The following is a 25902-nucleotide window of genomic DNA, read 5'->3' as shown; positions in this document are numbered from 1 at the left end:
GATTACTTTAAAGTCACACACAGACAAAGTTATAAGTATACTTTAGTTGCTAATGGAAGCCTGCAGTACCTCGAGTGGCCTTCAACTTGAGACACTCCATGAGAGGAGGCAGCACTGAGCAGTCCTGCAACGTCACTTCCTAGAGTAGCACAAAATGTGCGTACAAATGTTTCCAAAACTCCTCCATGTAGCAAGATTGCGACACGCTGAAAAGACACTTCCTTGCTCATTTTAACAAGCTGAGCATTCTCATAGGAAACAATGCGGTGACGTCATCGATGGCTTCTTCCATGCATTTCACGGTCTTTGGTTAGAACACCTCCCAGGAATGGACTGGCATTTTGAGAGTGAATAGAAGCTTATTATGCAGAATAGGAGGTTATAAAGGCTTGTATACCGTGTCACCGTCATGTGTAGTATGCTATCTGTGAAATGTTCGAGTGTGATGAAACTTGTAAGTAGACTAGTACAATGGAAGATTACTATTATATTGCACTTATAAAATATGAAAACTTTGAAATCAATAAATGTCTTCACATTGTACTCGTCGTCAGATAATCAACCCCCCTCCAACCCAACTAAAAAACAAACATTTTGGCACTGAGCAAATTTCAGGGCTGCCTTTAGTATATAAACATTCAATAGAACAATTTGAAAAGGGGCGTTTCTTTTTTTGTTGCTGAGTTTAGTCATTTGAATAACATTTTTCAGCAGCTTGGTGGTAGTTGAACTAAATCCAAATATGTTTTACCTGTGTAGTGGTGTAGCTAACTACTGGAACTACACACTTCTTGGGTGAAGTAGGCACAAATTTACTTTCTTTTTCAGGCATCAGACCTGTTTACATCTCACCTGAAACACCTTTTGTCTAATTCTCAATTTTTGTTGTGTTTATGTAACGAATGTGAAATTGCTAGCTTAGTTAGCGGTGGTGCGCGCTAAATAGCGTTTCAATCGGTGACATCACTTGCTCTGAGACCTTGAAGTAGTAGTTCCCCTTTGCTCTGCAAGGGCCGCGGCTTTTGTGGAGTGATGGGTAACGATGCTTCGAGGGGTGACTGTTGTTGATGTGTGCAGAGGGGCCCGGGTATGGGCGAGGGGACGGTCTAAAGTTATACTGTTACATCTAGTCTGCTAAATTACACATTCTGTTAACATCTGACACTGTGATCTGTTGCAATTGTAGTCTATGATATTTCAGATTTAGTTATGATAATATTTCACCTAGTAGTTTTAATGTAGTGAACTACTTTTTCTAAGTGACTTTAACTAAGCTTAAGGTTAGCTTTAGTGTATCTTCATTTCTTGTAGTGTGAAATAATTGGTAGCTAGGTAAACCATATTTCCAGAGTAGCTTCCCCAACACTGGCAAACGTTCAAACGAACGCTCCCCAAAATAGTTCTTTCTTACAACCTTTATTTAACCAGTTAAGAACAAATTCTTATTTTCAATGACAGCCTAGGAACAGTGGGTTAACTGCCTGTTCAGGGGCAGAACGACAGATTTGTACAGGTTTGAACTTGCAACCTTCCGGTTACTAGTCCAACGCTCTAACCACTAGGCTACCCTGCCGCCCCTACACTCTAACCACTAGGCTACCCTGCCGCCCCTACACTCTAACCACTAGGCTACCCTGCCGCCTCTACACTCTAACCACTAGGCTACCCTGCCACCTCTACACTCTAAACACTAGGCTACCCTGCCGCCTCTACACTCTAACCACTAGGCTACCCTGCCGCCTCTACACTCTAACCACTAGGCTACCCTGCCACCTCTACTCTCTAACCACTAGGCTACCCTGCCGCCTCCACACTCTAACCACTAGGCTACCCTGCCACCTCTACGCTCTAACCACTAGGCTACCCTGCCGCCTCTACACTCTAACCACTAGGCTACCCTGCCACCTCTACGCTCTAACCACTAGGCTACCCTGCCGCCCCTACACTCTAACCACTAGGCTACCTGCCGCCCCTACACTCTAACCACTAGGCTACCTGCCGCCCCTACACTCTAACCACTAGGCTACCCTGCCGTCCCTACACTCTAACCACTAGGCTACCCTGCCGCCTCTACACTCTAACCACTAGGCTACCCTGCCACCTCTACACTCTAACCACTAGGCTACCCTGCCGCCTCTACACTCTAACCACTAGGCTACCCTGCCATCTCTACACTCTAACCACTAGGCTACCCTGCCACCTCTACACTCTAACCACTAGGCTACCCTGCCACCTCTACGCTCTAACCACTAGGCTACCCTGCCGCCTCTACACTCTAACCTCTAGGCTACCCTGCCACCTCTACGCTCTAACCACTAGGCTACCCTGCCGCCTCTACACTCTAACCACTAGGCTACCCTGCCACCTCTACGCTCTAACCACTAGGCTACCCTGCCGCCCCTACACTCTAACCACTAGGCTACCTGCCGCCCCTACGCTCTAACCACTAGGCTACCTGCCGCCCCTACACTCTAACCACTAGGCTACCCTGCCGTCCCTACACTCTAACCACTAGGCTACCCTGCCGCCTCTACACTCTAACCACTAGGCTACCCTGCCACCTCTACACTCTAACCACTAGGCTACCCTGCCGCCTCTACACTCTAACCACTAGGCTACCCTGCCACCTCTACACTCTAACCACTAGGCTACCCTGCCACCTCTACACTCTAACCACTAGGCTACCCTGCCACCTCTACACTCTAACCACTAGGCTACCCTGCCACCTCTACGCTCTAACCACTAGGCTACCTGCCGCCTCTACACTCTAACCACTAGGCTACCCTGCCGTCCCTACACTCTAACCACTAGGCTACCCTGCCACCTCTACACTCTAACCACTAGGCTACCCTGCCACCTCTACGCTCTAACCACTAGGCTACCCTGCCGCCCCTACACTCTAACCACTAGGCTACCCTGCCACCTCTACACTCTAACCACTAGGCTACCCTGCCACCTCTACACTCTAACCACTAGACTACCCTGCCACCTCTACACTCTAACCACTAGGCTACCCTGCCACCTCTACGCTCTAACCACTAGGCTACCCTGCCACCTCTACACTCTAACCACTAGGCTACCCTGCCACCTCTACACTCTAACCACTAGGCTACCCTGCCACCTCTACACTCTAACCACTAGGCTACCCTGCCACCTCTACACTCTAACCACTAGGCTACCCTGCCGCCCCTACACTCTAACCACTAGACTACCCTGCCACCTCTACATTCTAACCACTAGGCTGCCTGCCACCTCTACACTCTAACCACTAGGCTACCCTGCCACCTCTACGCTCTAACCACTAGGCTACCCTGCCACCTCTACGCTCTAACCACTAGGCTACCCTGCCACCTCTACACTCTAACCACTAGGCTACCCTGCCACCTCTACGCTCTAACCACTAGGCTACCCTGCCACCTCTACACTCTAACCACTAGGCTACCCTGCCACCTCTACACTCTAACCACTAGGCTACCCTGCCACCTCTACACTCTAACCACTAGGCTACCCTGCCACCTCTACACTCTAACCACTAGGCTACCCTGCCGCCCCTACACTCTAACCACTAGACTACCCTGCCACCTCTACATTCTAACCACTAGGCTGCCTGCCACCTCTACACTCTAACCACTAGGCTACCCTGCCACCTCTACGCTCTAACCACTAGGCTACCCTGCCACCTCTACGCTCTAACCACTAGGCTACCCTGCCACCTCTACACTCTAACCACTAGGCTACCCTGCCACCTCTACGCTCTAACCACTAGGCTACCCTGCCACCTCTACGCTCTAACCACTAGTCTGCCCTGCCCCCTCTACACTCTAACCACTAGACTACCCTGCCACCTCTACACTCTAACCACTAGGCTACCCTGCCACCTCTACACTCTAACCACTAGGCCCTGCCGCCCCTACACTCTAACCACTAGGCTACCCTGCCACCTCTACACTCTAACCACTAGGCCCTGCCACCTCTACACTCTAACCACTAGACTACCCTGCCACCTCTATACTCTAACCACTAGGCTACCCTGCCACCTCTACACTCTAACCACTAGGCCCTGCCACCTCTACACTCTAACCACTAGACTACCCTGCCACCTCTACACTCTAACCACTAGGCTACCTGCCACCTCTACACTCTAACCACTAGGCTACCTGCCACCTCTACACTCTAACCACTAGGCTACCCTGCCACCTCTACACTCTAACCACTAGGCTACCCTGCCACCTCTACACTCTAACCACTAGGCCCTGCCACCTCTACACTCTAACCACTAGGCTACCTGCCACCTCTACACTCTAACCACTAGGCTACCTGCCACCTCTACACTCTAACCACTAGGCTACCCTGCCACCCCTACACTCTAACCACTAGGCTACCTGCCGCCCCTACACTCTAACCACTAGGCTACCTGCCGCCCCTACACTCTAACCACTAGGCTACCCTGCCGTCCCTACACTCTAACCACTAGGCTACCCTGCCGCCTCTACACTCTAACCACTAGGCTACCCTGCCACCTCTACACTCTAACCACTAGGCTACCCTGCCGCCTCTACACTCTAACCACTAGGCTACCCTGCCACCTCTACACTCTAACCACTAGGCTACCCTGCCACCTCTACACTCTAACCACTAGGCTACCCTGCCACCTCTACGCTCTAACCACTAGGCTACCCTGCCACCTCTACACTCTAACCACTAGGCTACCCTGCCACCTCTACACTCTAACCACTAGGCTACCCTGCCGCCCCTACACTCTAACCACTAGGCTACCCTGCCACCTCTACACTCTAACCACTAGGCTACCCTGCCACCTCTACACTCTAACCACTAGGCTACCCTGCCACCTCTACACTCTAACCACTAGGCTACCCTGCCACCTCTACACTCTAACCACTAGGCTACCCTGCCGCCCCTACACTCTAACCACTAGACTACCCTGCCACCTCTACATTCTAACCACTAGGCTGCCTGCCACCTCTACACTCTAACCACTAGGCTACCCTGCCACCTCTACGCTCTAACCACTAGGCTACCCTGCCACCTCTACACTCTAACCACTAGGCTACCCTGCCACCTCTACGCTCTAACCACTAGGCTACCCTGCCACCTCTACACTCTAACCACTAGGCTACCCTGCCACCTCTACGCTCTAACCACTAGGCTACCCTGCCACCTCTACGCTCTAACCACTAGTCTGCCCTGCCCCCTCTACACTCTAACCACTAGACTACCCTGCCACCTCTACACTCTAACCACTAGGCTACCCTGCCACCTCTACACTCTAACCACTAGGCCCTGCCGCCCCTACACTCTAACCACTAGGCTACCCTGCCACCTCTACACTCTAACCACTAGGCCCTGCCACCTCTACACTCTAACCACTAGACTACCCTGCCACCTCTATACTCTAACCACTAGGCTACCCTGCCACCTCTACACTCTAACCACTAGGCCCTGCCACCTCTACACTCTAACCACTAGACTACCCTGCCACCCCTACACTCTAACCACTAGACTACCTGCCACCTCTACACTCTAACCACTAGGCTACCCTGCCACCCCTACACTCTAACCACTAGACTACCTGCCACCTCTACACTCTAACCACTAGGCTACCCTGCCACCTCTACGCTCTAACCACTAGGCTACCCTGCCACCTCTACGCTCTAACCACTAGGCTACCCTGCCACCTCTACGCTCTAACCACTAGTCTACCCTGCCACCTCTACGCTCTAACCACTAGTCTACCCTGCCACCTCTACACTCTAACCACTAGGCTACCCTGCCACCTCTACACTCTAACCACTAGGCTACCCTGCCGCCCCTACACTCTAACCACTAGACTACCCTGCCACCTCTACACTCTAACCACTAGACTACCTGCCACCTCTACACTCTAACCACTAGGCTACCCTGCCACCCCTACACTCTAACCACTAGACTACCTGCCACCTCTACACTCTAACCACTAGGCTACCCTGCCACCTCTACGCTCTAACCACTAGGCTACCCTGCCACCTCTACGCTCTAACCACTAGGCTACCCTGCCACCTCTACGCTCTAACCACTAGTCTACCCTGCCACCTCTACGCTCTAACCACTAGTCTACCCTGCCACCTCTACACTCTAACCACTAGGCTACCCTGCCACCTCTACACTCTAACCACTAGGCTACCCTGCCGCCCCTACACTCTAACCACTAGACTACCCTGCCACCTCTACACTCTAACCACTAGGCTACCCTGCCACCTCTACGCTCTAACCACTAGTCTACCCTGCCACCTCTACACTCTAACCACTAGGCTACCCTGCCACCTCTACACTCTAACCACTAGGCTACCCTGCCGCCCCTACACTCTAACCACTAGGCTACCCTGCCACCTCTACGCTCTAACCACTAGGCTACCCTGCCACCTCTACGCTCTAACCACTAGGCTACCCTGCCACCTCTACGCTCTAACCACTAGGCTACCCTGCCACCTCTACGCTCTAACCACTAGTCTGCCCTGCCCCCTCTACACTCTAACCACTAGACTACCCTGCCACCTCTACACTCTAACCACTAGGCTACCCTGCCACCTCTTCACTCTAACCACTAGGCCCTGCCGCCCCTACACTCTAACCACTAGGCTACCCTGCCACCTCTACACTCTAACCACTAGGCTACCCTGCCACCTCTACGCTCTAACCACTAGGCTACCCTGCCACCTCTACACTCTAACCACTAGGCTACCCTGCCACCTCTACACTCTAACCACTAGGCTACCCTGCCGCCCCTACACTCTAACCACTAGGCTACCCTGCCACCTCTACACTCTAACCACTAGGCTACCCTGCCACCTCTACACTCTAACCACTAGGCTACCCTGCCACCTCTACGCTCTAACCACTAGGCTACCCTGCCACCTCTACGCTCTAACCACTAGTCTACCCTGCCACCTCTACGCTCTAACCACTAGTTTACCCTGCCACCTCTACACTCTAACCACTAGGCTACCCTGCCACCTCTACACTCTAACCACTAGGCTACCCTGCCACCTCTACACTCTAACCACTAGGCTACCCTGCCACCTCTACGCTCTAACCACTAGGCTACCCTGCCACCTCTACACTCTAACCACTAGGCTACCCTGCCACCTCTACACTCTAACCACTAGGCTACCCTGCCACCTCTACACTCTAACCACTAGGCTACCCTGCCGCCCCTACACTCTAACCACTAGGCTACCCTGCCACCTCTACACTCTAACCACTAGGCTACCCTGCCACCTCTACACTCTAACCACTAGGCTACCCTGCCACCTCTACGCTCTAACCACTATTCTACCCTGCCACCTCTACGCTCTAACCACTAGTCTACCCTGCCACCTCTACGCTCTAACCACTAGTTTACCCTGCCACCTCTACACTCTAACCACTAGGCTACCCTGCCACCTCTACACTCTAACCACTAGGCTACCCTGCCGCCCCTACACTCTAACCACTAGACTACCCTGCCACCTCTACACTCTAACCACTAGGCTGCCTGCCACCTCTACACTCTAACCACTAGGCTACCCTGCCACCTCTACGCTCTAACCACTAGGCTACCCTGCCACCTCTACGCTCTAACCACTAGGCTACCCTGCCACCTCTACACTCTAACCACTAGGCTACCCTGCCACCTCTACGCTCTAACCACTAGGCTACCCTGCCGCCCCTACACTCTAACCACTAGGCTACCCTGCCACCTCTACACTCTAACCACTAGGCTACCCTGCCGCCCCTACACTCTAACCACTAGACTACCCTGCCACCTCTACACTCTAACCACTAGGCTACCCTGCCGCCCCTACACTCTAACCACTAGACTACCCTGCCACCTCTACATTCTAACCACTAGGCTGCCTGCCACCTCTACACTCTAACCACTAGGCCCTGCCGCCCCTACACTCTAACCACTAGACTACCCTGCCACCTCTACACTCTAACCACTAGGCTACCTGCCACCTCTACACTCTAACCACTAGGCCCTGCCGCCCCTACACTCTAACCACTAGGCTACCCTGCCGCCTCTACACTCTAACCACTAGGCTACCCTGCCACCTCTACACTCTAACCACTAGGCTACCCTGCCACCTCTACACTCTAACCACTAGGCTACCCTGCCACCTCTACGCTCTAACCACTAGGCTACCCTGCCACCTCTACGCTCTAACCACTAGGCTACCCTGCCACCTCTACACTCTAACCACTAGGCTACCCTGCCACCTCTACACTCTAACCACTAGGCTACCTGCCACCTCTACACTCTAACCACTAGGCCCTGCCGCCCCTACACTCTAACCACTAGGCTACCCTGCCGCCTCTACACTCTAACCACTAGGCTACCCTGCCACCTCTACACTCTAACCACTAGGCTGCCTGCCACCTCTACACTCTAACCACTAGGCTACCCTGCCACCTCTACGCTCTAACCACTAGGCTACCCTGCCACCTCTACGCTCTAACCACTAGGCTACCCTGCCACCTCTACACTCTAACCACTAGGCTACCCTGCCACCTCTACGCTCTAACCACTAGGCTACCCTGCCGCCCCTACACTCTAACCACTAGTCTGCCCTGCCCCCTCTACACTCTAACCACTAGACTACCCTGCCACCTCTACACTCTAACCACTAGGCTACCCTGCCACCTCTTCACTCTAACCACTAGGCCCTGCCGCCCCTACACTCTAACCACTAGGCTACCCTGCCACCTCTACACTCTAACCACTAGGCTACCCTGCCACCTCTACGCTCTAACCACTAGGCTACCCTGCCACCTCTACACTCTAACCACTAGGCTACCCTGCCACCTCTACACTCTAACCACTAGGCTACCCTGCCGCCCCTACACTCTAACCACTAGGCTACCCTGCCACCTCTACACTCTAACCACTAGGCTACCCTGCCACCTCTACACTCTAACCACTAGGCTACCCTGCCACCTCTACGCTCTAACCACTAGGCTACCCTGCCACCTCTACGCTCTAACCACTAGTCTACCCTGCCACCTCTACGCTCTAACCACTAGTTTACCCTGCCACCTCTACACTCTAACCACTAGGCTACCCTGCCACCTCTACACTCTAACCACTAGGCTACCCTGCCACCTCTACACTCTAACCACTAGGCTACCCTGCCACCTCTACGCTCTAACCACTAGGCTACCCTGCCACCTCTACACTCTAACCACTAGGCTACCCTGCCACCTCTACACTCTAACCACTAGGCTACCCTGCCACCTCTACACTCTAACCACTAGGCTACCCTGCCGCCCCTACACTCTAACCACTAGGCTACCCTGCCACCTCTACACTCTAACCACTAGGCTACCCTGCCACCTCTACACTCTAACCACTAGGCTACCCTGCCACCTCTACGCTCTAACCACTATTCTACCCTGCCACCTCTACGCTCTAACCACTAGTCTACCCTGCCACCTCTACGCTCTAACCACTAGTTTACCCTGCCACCTCTACACTCTAACCACTAGGCTACCCTGCCACCTCTACACTCTAACCACTAGGCTACCCTGCCGCCCCTACACTCTAACCACTAGACTACCCTGCCACCTCTACACTCTAACCACTAGGCTGCCTGCCACCTCTACACTCTAACCACTAGGCTACCCTGCCACCTCTACGCTCTAACCACTAGGCTACCCTGCCACCTCTACGCTCTAACCACTAGGCTACCCTGCCACCTCTACACTCTAACCACTAGGCTACCCTGCCACCTCTACGCTCTAACCACTAGGCTACCCTGCCGCCCCTACACTCTAACCACTAGGCTACCCTGCCACCTCTACACTCTAACCACTAGGCTACCCTGCCGCCCCTACACTCTAACCACTAGACTACCCTGCCACCTCTACACTCTAACCACTAGGCTACCCTGCCGCCCCTACACTCTAACCACTAGACTACCCTGCCACCTCTACATTCTAACCACTAGGCTGCCTGCCACCTCTACACTCTAACCACTAGGCCCTGCCGCCCCTACACTCTAACCACTAGACTACCCTGCCACCTCTACACTCTAACCACTAGGCTACCTGCCACCTCTACACTCTAACCACTAGGCCCTGCCGCCCCTACACTCTAACCACTAGGCTACCCTGCCGCCTCTACACTCTAACCACTAGGCTACCCTGCCACCTCTACACTCTAACCACTAGGCTACCCTGCCACCTCTACACTCTAACCACTAGGCTACCCTGCCACCTCTACGCTCTAACCACTAGGCTACCCTGCCACCTCTACGCTCTAACCACTAGGCTACCCTGCCACCTCTACACTCTAACCACTAGGCTACCCTGCCACCTCTACACTCTAACCACTAGGCTACCTGCCACCTCTACACTCTAACCACTAGGCCCTGCCGCCCCTACACTCTAACCACTAGGCTACCCTGCCGCCTCTACACTCTAACCACTAGGCTACCCTGCCACCTCTACACTCTAACCACTAGGCTGCCTGCCACCTCTACACTCTAACCACTAGGCTACCCTGCCACCTCTACGCTCTAACCACTAGGCTACCCTGCCACCTCTACGCTCTAACCACTAGGCTACCCTGCCACCTCTACACTCTAACCACTAGGCTACCCTGCCACCTCTACGCTCTAACCACTAGGCTACCCTGCCGCCCCTACACTCTAACCACTAGGCTACCCTGCCACCTCTACACTCTAACCACTAGGCTACCCTGCCGCCCCTACACTCTAACCACTAGACTACCCTGCCACCTCTACATTCTAACCACTAGGCTGCCTGCCACCTCTACACTCTAACCACTAGGCCCTGCCGCCCCTACACTCTAACCACTAGACTACCCTGCCACCTCTACACTCTAACCACTAGGCTACCTGCCACCTCTACACTCTAACCACTAGGCCCTGCCGCCCCTACACTCTAACCACTAGGCTACCCTGCCGCCTCTACACTCTAACCACTAGGCTACCCTGCCACCTCTACACTCTAACCACTAGGCTACCCTGCCACCTCTACACTCTAACCACTAGGCTACCCTGCCACCTCTACGCTCTAACCACTAGGCTACCCTGCCACCTCTACGCTCTAACCACTAGGCTACCCTGCCACCTCTACACTCTAACCACTAGGCTACCCTGCCACCTCTACACTCTAACCACTAGGCTACCTGCCACCTCTACACTCTAACCACTAGGCCCTGCCGCCCCTACACTCTAACCACTAGGCTACCCTGCCGCCTCTACACTCTAACCACTAGGCTACCCTGCCACCTCTACACTCTAACCACTAGGCTGCCTGCCACCTCTACACTCTAACCACTAGGCTACCCTGCCACCTCTACGCTCTAACCACTAGGCTACCCTGCCACCTCTACGCTCTAACCACTAGGCTACCCTGCCACCTCTACACTCTAACCACTAGGCTACCCTGCCACCTCTACGCTCTAACCACTAGGCTACCCTGCCGCCCCTACACTCTAACCACTAGGCTACCCTGCCACCTCTACACTCTAACCACTAGGCTACCCTGCCGCCCCTACACTCTAACCACTAGACTACCCTGCCACCTCTACACTCTAACCACTAGGCTACCCTGCCGCCCCTACACTCTAACCACTAGACTACCCTGCCACCTCTACATTCTAACCACTAGGCTGCCTGCCACCTCTACACTCTAACCACTAGGCCCTGCCGCCCCTACACTCTAACCACTAGACTACCCTGCCACCTCTACACTCTAACCACTAGGCTACCTGCCACCTCTACACTCTAACCACTAGGCCCTGCCGCCCCTACACTCTAACCACTAGGCTACCCTGCCGCCTCTACACTCTAACCACTAGGCTACCCTGCCACCTCTACACTCTAACCACTAGGCTACCCTGCCACCTCTACACTCTAACCACTAGGGTACCTGCCACCTCTACGCTCTAACCACTAGGCTACCCTGCCACCTCTACACTCTAACCACTAGGGTACCTGCCGCCTCTACACTCTAACCACTAGGCCCTGCCACCTCTACACTCTAACCACTAGACTACCCTGCCACCTCTACACTCTAACCACTAGGCTACCCTGCCACCCCTACACTCTAACCACTAGACTACCTGCCACCTCTACACTCTAACCACTAGGCTACCCTGCCACCTCTACGCTCTAACCACTAGGCTACCCTGCCACCTCTACGCTCTAACCACTAGGCTACCCTGCCACCTCTACGCTCTAACCACTAGTCTACCCTGCCACCTCTACGCTCTAACCACTAGTCTACCCTGCCACCTCTACTCTCTAACCACTAGGCTACCCTGCCACCTCTACACTCTAACCACTAGGCTACCCTGCCGCCCCTACACTCTAACCACTAGACTACCCTGCCACCTCTACACTCTAACCACTAGGCTACCCTGCCACCTCTACGCTCTAACCACTAGTCTACCCTGCCACCTCTACACTCTAACCACTAGGCTACCCTGCCACCTCTACACTCTAACCACTAGGCTACCCTGCCGCCCCTACACTCTAACCACTAGGCTACCCTGCCACCTCTACGCTCTAACCACTAGGCTACCCTGCCACCTCTACGCTCTAACCACTAGGCTACCCTGCCACCTCTACGCTCTAACCACTAGGCTACCCTGCCACCTCTACGCTCTAACCACTAGTCTGCCCTGCCCCCTCTACACTCTAACCACTAGACTACCCTGCCACCTCTACACTCTAACCACTAGGCTACCCTGCCACCTCTTCACTCTAACCACTAGGCCCTGCCGCCCCTACACTCTAACCACTAGGCTACCCTGCCACCTCTACGCTCTAACCACTAGGCTACCCTGCCACCTCTACGCTCTAACCACTAGTCTGCCCTGCCCCCTCTACACTCTAACCACTAGACTACCCTGCCACCTCTACACTCTAACCACTAGGCTACCCTGCCACCTCTACACTCTAACCACTAGGCCCTGCCGCCCCTACACTCTAACCACTAGGCTACCCTGCCACCTCTACACTCTAACCACTAGGCCCTGCCACCTCTACACTCTAACCACTAGACTACCCTGCCACCTCTATACTCTAACCACTAGGCTACCCTGCCACCTCTACACTCTAACCACTAGGCCCTGCCACCTCTACACTCTAACCACTAGACTACCCTGCCACCCCTACACTCTAACCACTAGACTACCTGCCACCTCTACACTCTAACCACTAGGCTACCCTGCCACCCCTACACTCTAACCACTAGACTACCTGCCACCTCTACACTCTAACCACTAGGCTACCCTGCCACCTCTACGCTCTAACCACTAGGCTACCCTGCCACCTCTACGCTCTAACCACTAGGCTACCCTGCCACCTCTACGCTCTAACCACTAGTCTACCCTGCCACCTCTACGCTCTAACCACTAGTCTACCCTGCCACCTCTACACTCTAACCACTAGGCTACCCTGCCACCTCTACACTCTAACCACTAGGCCCTGCCGCCCCTACACTCTAACCACTAGTCTACCCTGCCACCTCTACGCTCTAACCACTAGTTTACCCTGCCACCTCTACACTCTAACCACTAGGCTACCCTGCCACCTCTACACTCTAACCACTAGGCTACCCTGCCGCCCCTACACTCTAACCACTAGACTACCCTGCCACCTCTACACTCTAACCACTAGGCTGCCTGCCACCTCTACACTCTAACCACTAGGCTACCCTGCCACCTCTACGCTCTAACCACTAGGCTACCCTGCCACCTCTACGCTCTAACCACTAGGCTACCCTGCCACCTCTACACTCTAACCACTAGGCTACCCTGCCACCTCTACGCTCTAACCACTAGGCTACCCTGCCGCCCCTACACTCTAACCACTAGGCTACCCTGCCACCTCTACACTCTAACCACTAGGCTACCCTGCCGCCCCTACACTCTAACCACTAGACTACCCTGCCACCTCTACACTCTAACCACTAGGCTACCCTGCCACCTCTACGCTCTAACCACTAGGCTACCCTGCCGCCCCTACACTCTAACCACTAGACTACCCTGCCACCTCTACACTCTAACCACTAGGCTACCTGCCACCTCTACACTCTAACCACTAGGCCCTGCCGCCCCTACACTCTAACCACTAGGCTACCCTGCCGCCTCTACACTCTAACCACTAGGCTACCCTGCCACCTCTACACTCTAACCACTAGGCTACCCTGCCACCTCTACACTCTAACCACTAGGGTACCTGCCACCTCTACGCTCTAACCACTAGGCTACCCTGCCACCTCTACACTCTAACCACTAGGGTACCTGCCGCCTCTACACTCTAACCACTAGGCCCTGCCACCTCTACACTCTAACCACTAGACTACCCTGCCACCTCTACACTCTAACCACTAGGCCCTGCCGCCCCTACACTCTAACCACTAGGCTACCCTGCCGCCTCTACACTCTAACCACTAGGCTACCCTGCCACCTCTACACTCTAACCACTAGGCTACCCTGCCACCTCTACACTCTAACCACTAGGCTACCCTGCCTCCCCTACACTCTAACCACTAGGCTACCCTGCCGCCCCTACACTCTAACCACTAGGGTACCTGCCGCCTCTACACTCTAACCACTAGGCCCTGCCACCTCTACACTCTAACCACTAGGGTACCTGCCGCCTCTACACTCTAACCACTAGACTACCCTGCCACCTCTACACTCTAACCACTAGACTACCCTGCCACCTCTACACTCTAACCACTAGGGTACCTGCCGCCTCTACGCTCTAACCACTAGGCCCTGCCGCCCCTACACTCTAACCACTAGACTACCCTGCCACCTCTACACTCTAACCACTAGGCTACCCTGCCACCTCTACACTCTAACCACTAGACTACCCTGCCACCTCTACACTCTAACCACTAGGCCCTGCCGCCCCTACACTCTAACCACTAGGGTACCTGCCGCCTCTACACTCTAACCACTAGGCTACCCTGCCGCCCCCTACACTCTAACCACTAGGCTACCCTGCCACCCCTACACTCTAACCACTAGGCTACCCTGCCACCCCTACACTCTAACCACTAGGCTACCCTGCCGCCCCTACACTCTAACCACTAGGCTACCCTGCCACCTCTACACTCTAACCACTAGGCTACCCTGCCACCCCTACACTCTAACCACTAGACTACCTGCCACCTCTACACTCTAACCACTAGGCTACCCTGCCACCTCTACGCTCTAACCACTAGGCTACCCTGCCACCTCTACGCTCTAACCACTAGGCTACCCTGCCACCTCTACGCTCTAACCACTAGTCTACCCTGCCACCTCTACGCTCTAACCACTAGTCTACCCTGCCACCTCTACACTCTAACCACTAGACTACCCTGCCACCTCTACACTCTAACCACTAGGCTACCCTGCCACCTCTACGCTCTAACCACTAGTCTACCCTGCCACCTCTACACTCTAACCACTAGGCTACCCTGCCACCTCTACACTCTAACCACTAGGCTACCCTGCCGCCCTACACTCTAACCACTAGGCTACCCTGCCACCTCTACGCTCTAACCACTAGGCTACCCTGCCACCTCTACGCTCTAACCACTAGGCTACCCTGCCACCTCTACGCTCTAACCACTAGGCTACCCTGCCACCTCTACGCTCTAACCACTAGTCTGCCCTGCCCCCTCTACACTCTAACCACTAGACTACCCTGCCACCTCTACACTCTAACCACTAGGCTACCCTGCCACCTCTTCACTCTAACCACTAGGCCCTGCCGCCCCTACACTCTAACCACTAGGCTACCCTGCCACCTCTACGCTCTAACCACTAGGCTACCCTGCCACCTCTACGCTCTAACCACTAGTCTGCCCTGCCCCCTCTACACTCTAACCACTAGGCTACCCTGCCACCTCTACACTCTAACCACTAGGCTACCCTGCCACCTCTACACTCTAACCACTAGGCTACCCTGCCACCTCTACGCTCTAACCACTAGGCTACCCTGCCACCTCTACACTCTAACCACTAGGCTACCCTGCCACCTCTACACTCTAACCACTAGGCTACCCTGCCGCCCCTACACTCTAACCACTAGGCTACCCTGCCACCTCTACACTCTAACCACTAGGCTACCCTGCCACCTCTACACTCTAACCACTAGGCTACCCTGCCACCTCTACGCTCTAACCACTAGGCTACCCTGCCACCTCTACGCTCTAACCACTAGTCTACCCTGCCACCTCTACGCTCTAACCACTAGTTTACCCTGCCACCTCTACACTCTAACCACTAGGCTACCCTGCCACCTCTACACTCTAACCACTAGGCTACCCTGCCGCCCCCTACACTCTAACCACTAGACTACCCTGCCACCTCTACACTCTAACCACTAGGCTGCCTGCCACCTCTACACTCTAACCACTAGGCTACCCTGCCACCTCTACGCTCTAACCACTAGGCTACCCTGCCACCTCTACGCTCTAACCACTAGGCTACCCTGCCACCTCTACACTCTAACCACTAGGCTACCCTGCCACCTCTACGCTCTAACCACTAGGCTACCCTGCCGCCCCTACACTCTAACCACTAGGCTACCCTGCCACCTCTACACTCTAACCACTAGGCTACCCTGCCGCCCCTACACTCTAACCACTAGACTACCCTGCCACCTCTACATTCTAACCACTAGGCTGCCTGCCACCTCTACACTCTAACCACTAGGCCCTGCCGCCCCTACACTCTAACCACTAGACTACCCTGCCACCTCTACACTCTAACCACTAGGCTACCTGCCACCTCTACACTCTAACCACTAGGCTACCCTGCCACCTCTACAACTCTAACCACTAGGGTACCTGCCACCTCTACGCTCTAACCACTAGGCTACCCTGCCACCTCTACACTCTAACCACTAGGGTACCTGCCGCCTCTACACTCTAACCACTAGGCCCTGCCACCTCTACACTCTAACCACTAGACTACCCTGCCACCTCTACACTCTAACCACTAGGCTACCCTGCCGCCCCTACACTCTAACCACTAGGCTACCCTGCCGCCTCTACACTCTAACCACTAGGCTACCCTGCCACCTCTACACTCTAACCACTAGGCTACCCTGCCACCTCTACACTCTAACCACTAGGCTACCCTGCCTCCCCTACACTCTAACCACTAGGCTACCCTGCCGCCCCTACACTCTAACCACTAGGGTACCTGCCGCCTCTACACTCTAACCACTAGGCCCTGCCACCTCTACACTCTAACCACTAGGGTACCTGCCGCCTCTACACTCTAACCACTAGGCTACCCTGCCACCTCTACACTCTAACCACTAGACTACCCTGCCACCTCTACACTCTAACCACTAGACTACCCTGCCACCTCTACACTCTAACCACTAGGGTACCTGCCGCCTCTACACTCTAACCACTAGGGTACCTGCCGCCTCTACACTCTAACCACTAGACTACCCTGCCACCTCTACACTCTAACCACTAGACTACCCTGCCACCTCTACACTCTAACCACTAGGGTACCTGCCGCCTCTACACTCTAACCACTAGGCTACCCTGCCGCCCCTACACTCTAACCACTAGACTACCCTGCCACCTCTACACTCTAACCACTAGGCTACCTGCCGCCCCTACACTCTAACCACTAGGGTACCTGCCGCCTCTACACTCTAACCACTAGGCCCTGCCGCCTCTACACTCTAACCACTAGGCTACCCTGCCACCTCTACACTCTAACCACTAGGGTACCTGCCGCCTCTACGCTCTAACCACTAGGCCCTGCCGCCCCTACACTCTAACCACTAGACTACCCTGCCACCTCTACACTCTAACCACTAGGCTACCCTGCCACCTCTACACTCTAACCACTAGACTACCCTGCCACCTCTACACTCTAACCACTAGGCTACCCTGCCGCCCCTACACTCTAACCACTAGACTACCCTGCCACCTCTACACTCTAACCACTAGGCTACCCTGCCACCTCTACACTCTAACCACTAGGCCCTGCCGCCCCTACACTCTAACCACTAGGGTACCTGCCGCCTCTACACTCTAACCACTAGGCCCTGCCGCCTCTACACTCTAACCACTAGGGTACCTGCCGCCCCTACACTCTAACCACTAGGCCCTGCCGCCCCAATGGCCAAAGATGCAACATAGGTTTCTCAAAACATCACCGTGCTGAGAGAACGTTCGCTTAGCGAGTCTCGGATCAGCTTTCTCCATTCAAATCTTTCTTTAACATTAGAATTATTCCACAATACTGACAACGGATCAGCTCCTATAAATATATGATACATTTTGTCTTCAGATATTGAAGATAGATATTCTAACGCTTATGCCCTTATAGATAGTAATGCGCTAAATCATGTTCTCTTTTGTTTTTATAACGGGGTCGGCAAACATCCTATGGGAACACATGCTTCCCCTTCACGCCATGTGATTGAGATGCTTAATATCCAAGATGTTTACAGTCACGTCACACCCTTACTGTACCTACAGTGGGGGCAAAAAAAAAGTATTTAGTCAGCTCAAATTCATAAAAAAATCCTACAATGTGATTTTCTGGATTTTTTTTTCTCATTCTGTCTGTCATAGTTGAAGTGTACCTATGATGAAAATTACAGGCCTCTCTCATCTTTTTAAGTGGGAGAACTTGCACAATTGGTGGCTGACTAAATACTTTTTTGTCCCACTGTAGATGACCTGTCGCTATAGAAGGCGGTGAGTCGTGACATACTGTCTTTTCTTCACTCTCACTTTTATGTGTTTGACGTTACGAGAATGCTAGTAAACCCCTTCGGATTACTTTCTTATGAAATTACGATTCTTCAATGACTCAAGGAAGTGCCGTGAGTAGTTGATTTTTCTCTAACCTACTTAGTTATTGTGCTCACCCATACTAGCTACTTGTATTGCTTTTTAGGGGCATTTCCATCTCTGTGTGCTAGCTAGCTAGCTAGTTAGCTAGTTAGCTTCGGGTCTATTCCGTTACCTCAGAAGTTAGTTAGCTAAGTTAGCCAAAAATAGCTACCGTAGCTAGTTAGCTTGTTGACCCATGGTGTCGTGCCAGGCCCTGCTTGACTGCCACACCAGCCCATTGATCCATCATTACCACTCCCTCGCTTGGAGTTATGCTGTGATCACAAATCTCAGCAGTGCTGTAAACCTGTCCTTGCTTAACCGAGTCCACCAATGCCAAGACTGACAGTCCACACTTACTTGACTGTGCCAGTCGGATAGCTTCATGTAGACGGCTGTTTCGAGCCCGGATCTTGATACTTATTTAGGCGGGATTCTTGACCCTGAAGCACAACGGGTCAGAGCCAAGGTTAGTATAACTTTTTTTAAATAAAAAATAAACTCAAACTCAAACTTTCTCTCAAAGCATCCGAACCGATACGGAGGCAATCGAAGCATACACACATCGAAACAGAAAGCTATTTTTTGGTTTCATTTTTCTTGGAACAGACTTCTCTTATGTGAAAATCCGTTCTCTGCACACTGATTAAGTGCAGTACACGAATGTCGTTCTACCCATGTCAACAAGTGTGAAAAACAGCTCCCAGCCTCAGATGAGCACACACTTTGCGTTCTTTGCTTTGGGAGTTGAACATGCTCAAGCGGCTGCACAGGCTAGCAGCTCTTGCACTCACTGTCAGAAATTCAAAGCAAGAGAATTGAAATCTCAACTTGCACACTTTGGGAGCGGAGCCTCCGGATTCTCATCAGATGAGTCTGCCACACAGATCAACGATCCTTCCTAATGCTGCAGGTCTATTGACAGGTCTCACTCCCCGCTTGATCCGCCGGCCCAATAAACGTCATCGCTCATCCTCGCCTGGGCACAAATCTCGACAGACTGAGAGTTGACATGTAGGCACACGTCAGACAATTTTTATCCCCATAATGCAACACACTTTGACGATGGTCACCAACTTGACAAAAAGGGATCCGCTCGAACGCGCCCACAGTCTAGATCAAAGTGAATGGCAAAGATCCATATATGGCAATGACCAATTTGCATATAGTATAGGCCTTCTGCAGCTCTGATTGGTTTGGCCTGTCTAAGTATAGAGTAAGAGCCTGAGTTGTGTCTGTCAATGGTCGCGTTTGAGTGGCAAGGTTAAAGCAACCGACTAGATGAAAGTCAAGGAGTGAGGGGGTGCCAAGATTCTCCCACAATGCAGGCGATGGCTGCTGGATGAAGCTGGCGAAGAGCAACAGCAGTCAAACCTTCATGATATTTTGATCATTTTTGTAAAGTTCATGCAGTCGACATGTAGGCACAAGTCGGACAATTTTTTTTGTGGCCCATAATGCAACACATTTTGAAAGGCGGTGACCATCTGACAAAGTGATCCGCTCAAACGCACCCTTTGCAATTAGAATCCATGCACTCTGCCTAAAACTAAATCTCTTGCACAGTTAGTTTTACATACTAAGTCTTGCATAGTTAGTTTTGTTTCGGTACGTTGCATTGAAAGTGGCTAATATTTACGTTGAATCGATCACAATTCCCACAGTAAAGGGAACCGTTGATAGTGTTAACTAACGGGAGAAAACTCTATAAAGTTGAGTGAAGTTCAATCTCGTGTTTCTCTGCGCAGGCTAATATGTGTGGCAAAGGGGAAACTGCATTCCTGCACACGGCCGCAGTTTAGAGGGAACATTAAGCTCACATAATAATAATACTACTGTCATTTTCACACCGTGAAAGACCATTTTAATACTCAACTCACAATAAATAGATTATAAAAATGTTTAAAAGGTAGCCTACATAAAATCGTATTGATTAATAAAGCTAAGGTGACTAAAGTGAGTGTTTGAATGAATGGCTTTGATCCCCGGTCTGCACTGAAAAGTCCCAGACAGAATAGAATTGCAAAGAATAGAATACTTTATTCCCGTTCAACAATGGTTGACATGTTGTGTGCTCAGTGCTAAACTACACCAGCCAGTATTGTCTAACTGGTTCTAGGTTAACAGATTAGGCAGGCTAATCTCTAGGCAGTGGCTGGCTGGTTCCCAAACCATTGTTGTGTCCACTGCCCAGATTGTTTTATTGGGCTGCAGGGAGACTTGAAAGAGATTTTAGGTGAGGGACCCGCCTAAACCTTCACCATTTTCTAGTGACCCTTCAGGTGAACTGAACAATGTCTCTAGTCATAATCTAAAACTCTGACCCAGTAAGGAGTGGTTCTGGTTGCAACCGACTAAAAGTACCCAAGTCTTGACTCCTGACCCTCAGACTGGGAAACACTGGTGTAGATTTATTTTTTCACCAACATGGGACAAACACCGCAGTGGAATATACTGACCGACAGACAGGCTGAGAGAGAGAGAGACTGAGAGAGATAGAGATAGGCTGAGAGAGCTAGAGAGGCTGAGAGAGCTAGAGAGGCTGAGAGAGCTAGAGAGGCTGAGAGAGCTAGAGAGGCTAGAGAGGCTGAGAGAGCTAGAGAGGCTGAGAGAGCTAGAGAGACTGAGAGAGCTAGAGAGGCTGAGAGAGCTAGAGAGGCTGAGAGAGAGAGACAGGATGAGAGAGAGACAGGCTGAGAGAGAGAGAGACAGGCTGAGACAGAGAGAGAGAGAGAGACAGGCTGAGAGAGAGTGTGTGTCTGTGTGTTTCTCTGTGTTTGTGTGTCTCAGTGTATAGGCCTATTGTTAACCCAGCTCAGTGTATAAAAGCTGTGTGAGTTTTCCACTTTGTGCCATAGGACGCTTTGCCCTGGAGAGCTATGGGCCAGTCAAAACCCAGCGTCCTGGAGCCCCTCTAGAACGCTGAACCAATAGCGGAGCACCTCAGCCTCTGTTCCACCAACCTCAAAGCCCGCCCACTGGAGGTGCACCGTGGCAACCAGGAGATGGACGCGCCCCAGAGTTCTGCAGAACCCTCCACTCAGCACTCCACTCAACCCTGAACTCAGCAGGTCAGCATACAGAAAGTCCACCTGGCAGAAAAACGGAGACAAAAAGTCTGAATTTGTGCAATAAGTGCATTTTTCAAGGGTCACAACCCATGTGTGTTTGTATGCATCACTGCTGACGACACACTTTAGTTTACATCATTAAATAGCAGCAAAACGATGAAAAGGAGACAAGTGTTCCATTAGTGTTCCGTCTATGTTCCATTAGAGTATATAATGTATCTCCTTCTCTCTCTCTACACTTACATCTACAGTAGTTACAGTGGGGCAAAAAGTATTTAGTCAGCCACCAATTGTGCAAGTTCTCCCACTTAAAAATATGAGAGAGGCCTGTAATTTTCATCATAGGTACACTTCAACTATGACAGACAAAATTAGAAAAAAAATCCAGAAAATCACATTGTAGGATTTTTTATGAATTGATTTGCAAATTATGGTGGAAAATAAGTATTTGGTCAATAACAAAAGTTTACCTCAATACTTTGTTAAATACCCTTTGTTGGCAATGCTTGAGGTCAAACATTTTCTGTAATTCTTCACAAGGTTTTCACACACTGTTGCTGGTATTTTGGCCCATTCCTCCATGCAGATCTCCTCTAGAGCAGTGATGTTTTGGGGCTGTTGCTGGGCAACACGGACTTTCAACTCCCTCCAAAGATTTTCTATGGGGTTGAGATCTGGAGACTGGCTAGGCCACTCCAGGACCTTGAAATGGTTCTTACGAAGCCACTCCTTCATTGCCCGGGCGGTGTGTTTGGGATCATTGTCATGCTGAAAGACCCAGCCACGTTTCATCTTCAATGCCCTTGCTGATGGAAGGAGGTTTTCACTCAAAATCTCACGATACATGGCCCCATTCATTCTTTCCTTTACACGGATCAGTCGTCCTGGTCCCTTTGCAGAAAAACAGCCCCAAAGCATGATGTTTCCACCCCCATGCTTCACAGTAGGTATGGTGTTCTTTGGATGCAACTCAGCATTCTTTGTCTTCCAAACACGACGAGTTGAGTTTTTACCAAAAAGTTCTGACGGTAGGCTTTGTTACTTTGGTCCCAGCTCTCTGTAGGTCATTCACTAGGTCCCCCCGTGTGGTTCTGGGATGTTTGCTTACCGTTCTTGTGATCATTTTGACCCCACGGGGTGAGATCTTGCGTGGAGCCCCAGATCGAGGGAGATTATCAGTGGTCTTGTAGGTCTTCCATTTCCTAATAATTGTTCCCACAGTTGATTTCTTCAAACCAAGCTGCTTACCTATTGCAGATTCAGTCTCAGGTCAGATTCAGGTCTACAATTTTGTTTCTGGTGTCCTTTGACATCTCTTTGGTCTTGGCCATAGTGGAGTTTGGAATGTGACTGTTTGAGGTTGTGGACAGGTGTCCTTTACACTGATAACAAGTTCAAACAGGTGCCATTAATACAGGTAACGAGTGGAGGACAGAGAAGCCTCTTAAAGAAGAAGTTACAGGTCTGTGAGAGCCAGAAATCTTGCTTGTTTGTAGGTGACCAAATACTTATTTTCCACCATAATTTGCAAATAAATTCATAAAAAATCCTACAATGTGATTTTCTGGATTTTTTTCCTCATTTTGTCTGTCATAGTTGAAGTGTACCTATGATGAAAATTACAGGCCTCTCTCATCTTTTTAAGTGGGAGAACTTGCACAATTGGTGGCTGACTAAATACTTTTTTGCCCCACTGTATATATACACCTATCTATAGAATATATATATATACACCTATCTACAGTATCTATATCTATCTACAGTATCTATATCTACCTACCTATCTAAAGAATATATATCTAAATACCTATCTACAGTATCTATACCTATCTATCTTTCTGTACAGCACTTTGAGATATCAGCTGATGTAAGAAGGGCTATATAAATACATTTGATTTGATCTACAGTATCTATACCTATCTATCTACAGTATCTATACCTATCTATCTACAGTGTATATATCTATCTACCTATCTACAGTATCTATAACTATCTACCAATCTACAGTATCTACATCTATCTACCTATCTACAGTATGTATATTTATCTACAGTATCTATATAAATCTATATATCTACCTATCTACAGTATCTATATCTATCTACCAATCTACAGTATCTATATCTATCTACCAATCTACAGTATCTATATCTATCTACCTATCTACAGTATCTATATCTATCTACCTATCTACAGTATCTATATCTATCTACCTCTCTTCAGATCGATTTGGGAGGAAGAAAGAAGGAAAGTGTGTGTTTTACTCCCTCCAGTGGTTGCAGTTTGTAACTACAGCAGTGGTGTGATTAACTGTTGCTATGGCAGCCAGGGTCAGCTCTCAGTCCTGTTGTCATGGAAACGAGAGTGAGCAGCCCTGTCTGTGAGTATTGTGCATGTTACATGTGTATATCTGTTGTGTATGAGAGTGATTTACTGTATGTGTTACCGTGTGGATGTGTGAGTGACGTGTGTGTTACCGTGTGATGTCCCAGAGTCTCCATGATGTCCTTGAGCGTCTGGGACCCGTTACCCAGAATTGTCGGAACCCTCCGGAACATTGTTACCATGGCTACGGTAACCACCGCTGGCCCTGTCACCATGGTGACCACTGGGGTCAAGTCTGTGGATGAGGAACCCTGTATTACTCTCATCAGAGAGAGAGAGAGATACTGCTTTATATTATTACATCGTTTGGGGAGGGAGCATGTCAGTGATGTTATGATATTGTATAATGATGGTAATGATATATTTGGTTCACATATACATTGAGTGTACAAAATATTAGGAACACCTGCTCTTTCCGTGACATAGGCTATCATCCCTTGTTGATGTCCATTGTTAAATCCACTTCAATCAGTGTAGATGAAGAGGAGGAGACGGGTTAAAGATGAAGGGGAGGAGACAGGTTAAAGAAGGATTTTAAAGCCTTTAGACAATTGAGACATGGATTGTGTATGTGTGTCATTCAGAGGGTGAATGGGCAGGACAAAAGATTTAAGTGCCTTTGGACTAACTCTGTGTGTGTGTGTGTGTCCTCACAGTCCACGCCGTTACATGAGGTGTTGTTTAATCGTTTTCTTAAAGGTACTTTTGCTGTTCGCTTGAGTAATTGGAGATGGAAGTTCCACGCGATCATGGCTCTGTATAATACTGTGATATTTCTAATAAAAACGAGAAGAGAAGCAGTTAATCTCTCTTCAACCCTCAACCAGGAAAGACTGACATGCATGTTGTAGATGACAGGCAAGGTGTGCTGCTCTGTTCTGAGTCAGCTCCACCTTTGTTAGGTCTTTCTTTGTTGCACTTTACCATATTACTGGAAAGTAATCAAGATGAGACAAGACCAGAGTCTGAACAACTAGTACAGTAGATTTTTGTTTAGAAAACACAGAGCATCTTTTTTTATAACAGACAGACCCCTCCCTATCTTCACAACAACTTAGTCAATATGACTTGACCATGATAATTGACTATATAATGTTATACCTGGGAGTTTAGCTTCCTGAACTTGTTCAATGGTCACACCCTTTATACACAACTACAGTGGAGGTTTAGGTCTTAGAGAATGTTTTCAACCAATCACAACGCTTTTAGCTGTCGATGTATTTAAGACCAGTCTATTATTAATCACCCATTCTGATACTGACTGTAACTCCTTGTTTAGACTATCAGGTGATGTAAAGTCATAGTAAGTGAGTTTATTTAATAACAATGTATGATCAGTAACATCAAAGGCTGCACTGAAATGTAACAATATGCTCGCTTTGAGGCAAGCAACACTGAAGTATGGATGTGAGCGAGACCTTTTAAACAGGTTAACATTCACAAAGCTGCAGGGCCAGACGGATTACCAGGATGTGTACTCCCGAGCACGGACCAACTGGCAAGTGTCTTCACTGACCTTTTCAACCTCTCCCTGACCGAGTCTGTAATACCTACATGTTTCAAG

The 25902-nt window shown here is 50.9% G+C and overlaps 1 long non-coding RNA gene across 1 annotated transcript; it reads left to right on the top strand.

The window, feature by feature from the left end:
• The first annotated feature begins 153 nt into the window (after positions 1-153).
• On the top strand, positions 154-25606 carry LOC116353431 (uncharacterized). The gene is made up of 3 exons (XR_004202909.1): positions 154-800; positions 21741-21953; positions 24177-25606. It is a non-coding gene; the product is annotated as an uncharacterized LOC116353431 (long non-coding RNA).
• The last annotated feature ends 296 nt before the right edge of the window (positions 25607-25902 follow it).

Source organism: Oncorhynchus kisutch, linkage group LG14 (assembly GCF_002021735.2).
Source record: "Oncorhynchus kisutch isolate 150728-3 linkage group LG14, Okis_V2, whole genome shotgun sequence".
Classification (NCBI taxonomy): domain Eukaryota; kingdom Metazoa; phylum Chordata; class Actinopteri; order Salmoniformes; family Salmonidae; genus Oncorhynchus; species Oncorhynchus kisutch.
This window is presented reverse-complemented; position numbering and strand designations above follow the sequence as displayed.